Source organism: Arachis duranensis, chromosome 1 (assembly GCF_000817695.3).
Source record: "Arachis duranensis cultivar V14167 chromosome 1, aradu.V14167.gnm2.J7QH, whole genome shotgun sequence".
Classification (NCBI taxonomy): domain Eukaryota; kingdom Viridiplantae; phylum Streptophyta; class Magnoliopsida; order Fabales; family Fabaceae; genus Arachis; species Arachis duranensis.
Genome location: NC_029772.3, coordinates 68,573,633 through 68,580,507, shown reverse-complemented (window position 1 = coordinate 68,580,507; position 6,875 = coordinate 68,573,633). Strand labels below are relative to the sequence as shown.

Sequence of the window (6,875 nt, the reverse complement as noted above, 5' to 3'; positions counted from 1 at the left end):
CTAACCAGCAAGTGCACTGGGTCGTCCAAGTAATACCTTACGTGAGTAAGGGTCGATCCCACGGAGATTGTTGGTATGAAGCAAGCTATAGTCATCTTGTAAATCTCAGTTAGGCGGATAGTAAATGTTATGGAGTTTTTGAATAATAATAATAAATAAGCAGAAAATAAAGATAGAGTTACTCATGTAATTCAATGGTGGGAATTTCAGATAAGTGCGTGGAGGTGCTTGTCCTTGTTGGATCTCTACTTTTCTACTGTCTTCCTTCAATCCTTCTTATTCCTTTCCATGGCAAGCTGCATGTAGGGCATCACTGTTGTCAATGGCTACCTCCCATCCTCTCAGCGAAAATGGTCAAAATGCTCTGTCACAGCATGGCTAATCATCTGTCGGTTCTTGATCTTATTGGAATAGAATCCCTTGATTCTTTTGCGTTTGTCATCACACCCAACAATCGCGAGTTTGAAGCTCGTCACAGTCATTCAATCCCGGAATCCTACTCGGAATACCACAGACAAGGTTAGACTTTCCAGATTCCTATGAATGCCGCCATCAATTCTAGCTTATACCACGAAGATTCTGATTAAGGAATCCAAGAGATATGCGCCCAGTCTAAGGTAGAACGGAAGTGGTTGTCAGTCACGCGTTCATAGGTGAGAATAATGATGAGTGTCACGGATCATCACATTCATCATGTTGAAGTGCAACGAATATCTTAGAATAAGAACAAGCGGAATTGAATAGAAAATAGTAGTAATTGCATTGAAACTTGAGGTACAGCAGAGCTCCACACCCTTAATCTATGGTGTGTAGAAACTCCACTGTCAAAAATACATAAGTGATGTAGGTTCAGGCATGGCCGAATGGCCAACCCCCAAACGTGATCAAAAGATCAAAAAATACAATCCAAGACTAGACAATCAAAGACCGTCTAAGACACTAGTAAAAAGTTCTATTTATACTAAACTAGCTACTAGGGTTTACAAAAGTAAGTAATTGATGCATAAATCCACTTCCGGGGCCCACTTGGTCTATGTTTGGGCTGAGCTTGATCTTTACACGATCTGAGGCTTATCTTGGAGTTGAACACCAAGTTGTAACGTGGTTTTGGCGTTCAACTCTGGTTCGTGACGCGTATCTGGCGTTTGACTCCAGAATGCAGCATGGAACTGGCGTTGAGCGCCTGTTTACGTCATCTAATCACGAATAAAGTATGGATTATTATATATTACTGGAAATCTCTGGATGTCTACTTTCTAACGCTGTTGAGAGCACGCCATTTGGAGTTCTTTTGCTCCAGAAAATCCATTTCGAGTGCAGAGAGGTCAGAATCCAACAGCATCAGTAGTTCTTTGTTAGCCTTTTATCAGAGTTTTGCTCAGGTCCCTCAATTTCAGCCAGAAATTACCTGAAATCACAAAAAAACACACAAACTCATAGTAAAGTCTAGAAATATGAATTTAGCATAAAAACTAATAAAAACATCCCTAAAAGTAGGTAGATCCTACTAAAAACTACCTAAAAACAATGCCGAAAAGCGTATAAATTATCCGCTTATCACAACACCAAACTTAAATTGTTGCTTGTCCCCAAGCAACTGAAAATCAATTAGGATAAAAAGAAGAGAATATACTATCAATCCCAAAATATCAATGAATATTAATTCTAATTAGATGAGCAGGACTTGTAGCTTTTTGCTTCTAAACAGTTTTGGCATCTTACTTTTTCCCTTGAAGTTTAGAATGATTGGCATCTATAGGAACTTAGAATTTCAGATAGTGTTATTGATTCTCCTAGTTGAGTTTGTTGATTCTTGAACACAGCTACTTTTATGAGTCTTGGCCGTGGCCCTAAGCATTTTGTTTTCCAGTGTTACCACCGGATACATAAATGCCACAGACACATAACTAGGTGAACCTTTTCAGATTGTGACTCAGCTTTGCTAAAGTCCCCAGTTAGAGGTATCCAGAGCTCTTAAGCACACTCTTTTTGCTTCGGATCACGACTTTAACCACTCAGTCTCAAGCTTTTCACTTGGACCTGCATGCCACAAGCACATGGTTAGGGACAGCTTGATTTAGCTGCTTAGGCCTTGATTTTATTTCCTTGGGCCCTCCTATCCATTGATGCTCAAAGCCTTGGATCCTTTTTACCCTTGCCTATTGGTTTTTAAGGGCTATTGGCTTTTTCTGCTTGCTTTGCTTTTTTTTTTGCAAGCTTTTGCTTTTTCACTGCTTTTTCTTGCTTCAAGAATCAATTTCATGATTTTTTAGATTATCAATAGCATTTCTCTTTGTTCATCATTCTTTCAAGAGCCAATAATTTTAACATTCATTAACAACAAGATCAAAATTATGCACTGTTCAAGCATTCATTTAGAAGACAAAAAATATTGTCACCACATCAATATAATTGAACTAAATTCAAGGATAATTTCGAAATTCATGTACTTCTTGTTCTTTTGAATTAGAAACATTTTTCATTTAAGGGAGGTGAAGGATTCATGGAATTATTTATAGTCTTAAGACATAGTTACTAAATATTAATGATCATGTAACAGAGACACAAATATAGATGACATAATAAGCATAAAAACAAAAAAAAAACAGAAAAATAAGAACAAGGAATGAATCCACCTTAGTGATGGTGGCGCTTTCTTCTTGAAGAACCAATGATGTCCTTGAGTTCTTCTATGTCTCTTCCTTGCCTTTGTTGATCCTCCCTCGTTGCTCTTTGATCTTCTCTAATTGTATGGAGAATGATGGAGTGCTCTTGATATTCCACCCTTAATTGATCCATATTGTAACTCAAATCTTCAAGAGAAGTGTTGAGTTATTCCCAATAGTTGTTGGGAGGAAAGTGCATCCCTTGAGGCATCTCCGGGATTTCTTGGTGATGAGCTTCCTCATGCGTCTCTTGGGTTCCATGAGTGGGCTCTCTTGTTTGCTCCATTCTTTTCTTAGTGATGGGCTTGTCCTCCTCGATGGGGATGTCTCCTTCTATGATGACTCCAGTTAAGTAACATAGATGGCAAATAAGATGAGGAAAAACTAGCCTTGCCAAAGTAGAGGGCTTATCAGCTATTTTGTAGAATTCAAGGGAGATAACTTCATGAATTTCTACTTCCTCTCCAATCATGATGCTATGGATCATGATGGCCCGATCCACAGTAACTTCAGATCGGTTGCTAGTGGGAATGATGGAGCGTTGGATAAACTCCAACCATCCTCTAGCCACAGGCTTGAGGTCCAGTCTTCTTAGTTGAACTGGCTTGCCTTTGGAGTCTCTTTTCCATTAAGCTCCTTCAACACATATGTCCCTAAGGACTTGGTCTAACCTTTGATCAAAGTTGACCCTTCTTGTGTAGGGGTGTGCATCTCCTTGCATCATGGGCAAGTTGAATGCCAACGTCACATGTTCCGGACTAAAATCTAAATATTTCCCCCGAACCATTGTAAGATAATTCTTTGGGTTCGGGTTCTTACTTTAATCATGGTTCCTAGTGATCCATGCATTGGCATAGAACTCTTGAACCATCAAGATTCCGACTTGTTGGATGGGATTGGTTAGAACTTCCTAACCTCTTCTTTGGATCTCATGTCGGATTTTCAGATACTCATTTTTCATGAGTTTGAAAGGGACCTTGGGGATCACCTTCTTCTTGGCCACAACATCATAGAAGTGGTCCTGATGGGCTTTGGAGATGAATCTTTCCATCTCCCATGACTCGGAGTTGGAAGCTTTTGTCTTCCCTTTCCCTTTTCTAGAGGTTTCTCCGGTCTTAGGTGCTATTGATAGTTATGGAAAAACAAAAAGCTTATGCTTTTACCACACCAAACTTAAAATATTGCTCGCCCTCAAGCAAGAGAAGAAAGAAAAGAAGAAGAAGAAGAGAAAATATGGAGGAGAGTAGGGGAGGTGTATTCGGCCAAGGTGTAGAAGAGGGGGTTGTGTTGTGTGAAAATTAAGGAGAATGGAGGGTTTATATAGGGAGAGGAGAGGGAGTAGGTTCGGCCATTTAGGGTGGGTTTGGGTCGGAAAGAAATTTGAATTTTGAAGGTAGGTGGGGTTTATGGGGAAGAGTGGATGGATGTGAGTGGTGAAGGGGGCAATTGGGAAGAGAGATTGAGGTGATTGGTGAAGGGTTTTGGGGAAGATTGTTTATTAGAAAGAGAGAATGAATGTTGAGAAGAGGGGAGAATATGGTAGGTGGGGTTCCTGTGGGGTCCACAGATCCTGAGGTGTCAAGGATTTACATCTTTGCACCAATTAGGCATGTAAAATGCCTTTACATGCAATTCTGGCGTTTAAACGCCGAGGTGATGCGTGTTCTGGGTGTTCAACGCCCATGTGCAGCATATTTCTGGCGTTGAACGCCAGTTCCATGCTTGTTTCTGGCGTTCAGCGCCAGCTCTCCTCAGGGTATATTCCTGGCATTCAAATGCCAGGATGATGCTTGTTTCTGGCGTTCAACGCCAGATCCATGCTCTGTTCTGGCGTTGAATGCCAGCCAGATGCTCCTTACTGGCGTTTAAACGCCAGTAAGTCCTTCCTCTAGGGTGTGATTTTTCTTCTGCTGTTTTTGATTTTGTTTTTAATTTTAATATTTTTTTCGTGACTCCACATGATTATGAACCTAATAAAACATAAAAGAACGATAAAATAAAAAATAAAATTAGATAAATAAAAATTAGCACTTCTTTAATGTCAATAGCTTGACAGTGGGATCTCATGGAGCCTCACAGGTGATCAGGTCAATTTTGTATAGTCCCAACACCAAACTTAGAGTTTGGTTGTGGGGATTCAACCCCAAACTTAGAGTTTGAATGTGGGGGCTCTGTTTGACTCTGTACTGAGAGAAGCTTTTCATGCTTCCTCTCCATTGTTAAAGAAGAAGATCCTTGAGCCTTAAACACAAGGTAGTCCCCATTCAATTGAAGGACTAATTCTCCTCTGTTAACATCTATCACAGCTTCTGCTGTGGCTAGGAAAGGTCTTCCAAGGATAATGCATTCATCCTTCTCCTTCCTAATGTCTAAGATTATGAAATCAGCATGAATGTAAAGGCCTTTAACCTTTACTAACACGTCCTCTACTAATCCATAAGCTTGTCTTACTGACTTGTCTACCAATTGTAATGAGAATAAGGCAGGCTGTACCTCAATGATCCCAAGTTTCTCCATTACAGAGAGTGGCATAGGATTTATGCCTAACCCTAGGTCACACAGAGCTTTCTTAAAGGTCATGGTGCCTATGGTATAGGGTATTACGAATTTGCCAGGATCTTGTCTCTTTTGAGGTAAAGTTTGCTGAACCCAGGTATCTAGTTCACTAATGAGCAAGGGAGGTTTACCTTCCCAAGTCTCATTACCAAATAACTTGGCATTCAGTTTCATGATAGCTCCTAGATATTGAGCAACTTGCTCTCCAGTCACATCTTCATTCTCTTCAGAGGAAGAATAGTCTTCAGAGCTCATGAATGGTAGAAGGAGGTTTAATGGAATCTCTATGGTCTCTATATGGGCCTCAGATTCCCGTGGGTCCTCAATAGGGAACTCCTTCTTGCTTGAGAGACGTCCCATGAGGTCTTCCTTATTGGGATTCACGTCCTCTCCTTCCTCTCTAGGTTCGGCCATATTGATTATATCAATGGACTTGCACTCTCTTTCTGGATTTTCTTCAGTATTGCTTGGGAGAGTACTAGGAGGGGTTTCAGTGATTTTCTTACTCAGCTAGCCCACTTGTGCCTTCAGATTTTTGATGGAGGACCTTGTTTCATTCATAAAACTTAAAATGGCCTTAGATAGATCAGATACTAAATTTGCTAAGTTAGAGGTATTCTGTTCATAATTCTCTCTCTGTTGCTGAGAAGATGATGGATAAGTCTTGTTGAGGCTTTTGTTGATCCTTCCATGAGAAATTTGGATGATTTCTCCATGATGAATTATAGGTGTTTCCATAAGGTTCACCCATATAATTTACCTCTGCCATTGCAGGGTTTTCAGGATCATAAGCTTCTTCTTCAGAAGATGCCTCTTTAGTGCTGTTGGATGCATTTTGCCATCCATTCAGACTTTGAGAAATCATGTTGACTTCCTGAGTCAACATTTTGTTCTGAGCCAATATGGCATTCAGAGCATCAATCTCAAGAATTCCCTTCCTCTGAGGCGTTCCATTATTCACGGAATTTCTCTCAGAAGTGTACATGAACTGGTTATTTGTAACCATGTCAATAAGTTCTTGAGCTTCTGCAGGCATTTTCTTTAGGTGAATGGATCCACCTACAGAATGGTCCAGTGACATCTTAGAGAACTCAGACAGACCATAATAGAATATATCCAGAATGGTCCATTCTTAAAGCATGTCAGAAGGACACCTTTTGGTCATCTGCTTGTATCTTTCCCAAGCTTCATAGAGGGATTCACCATCTTTTTGTTTGAATGTCTGAACATCCAATCTAAGCTTGCTCAGCTTTTGAAGAGGAAAGAATTTAGTCAAGAAGGCCGTGACCAACTTATCCCAGGAGTCCAGGCTATCCTTAGGTTGTGAATCCAACCATGTTCTAGCTCTGTCTCTTACAGCAAAAGGGAAAAGCATGAGCCTGTAGACTTCAGGATCTACTCCATTTGTCTCTACAGTCTCACAAATCTGCAAGAACTCAGTTAAAAACTGATAGGGATCTTCTTATGGAAGTCCATGAAACTTGCAGTTTTGTTGCATTAGAGCAACTAGTTGAGGTTTCAGCTCAAAATTGTTTGCTCCAACGGTAGGAATTGAGATGCTTCTTCCATCAAACTTGGAAGTAGATGTAGTATAATCACCAAGCATCCTTCTTGTATTATTGTTGTTGGGTTCGGCTGCCATCTCCTTCTCTT

At 40.3% G+C, this 6,875-nt stretch overlaps 1 non-coding gene across 1 annotated transcript; it reads left to right on the top strand.

Moving 5' to 3' along the window:
- The first annotated feature begins 6,357 nt into the window (after window positions 1-6,357).
- Window positions 6,358-6,465, top strand: LOC127743014 (small nucleolar RNA R71). The gene has a single exon (XR_008004344.1). It is a non-coding gene; the product is annotated as a small nucleolar RNA R71 (small nucleolar RNA).
- The last annotated feature ends 410 nt before the right edge of the window (window positions 6,466-6,875 follow it).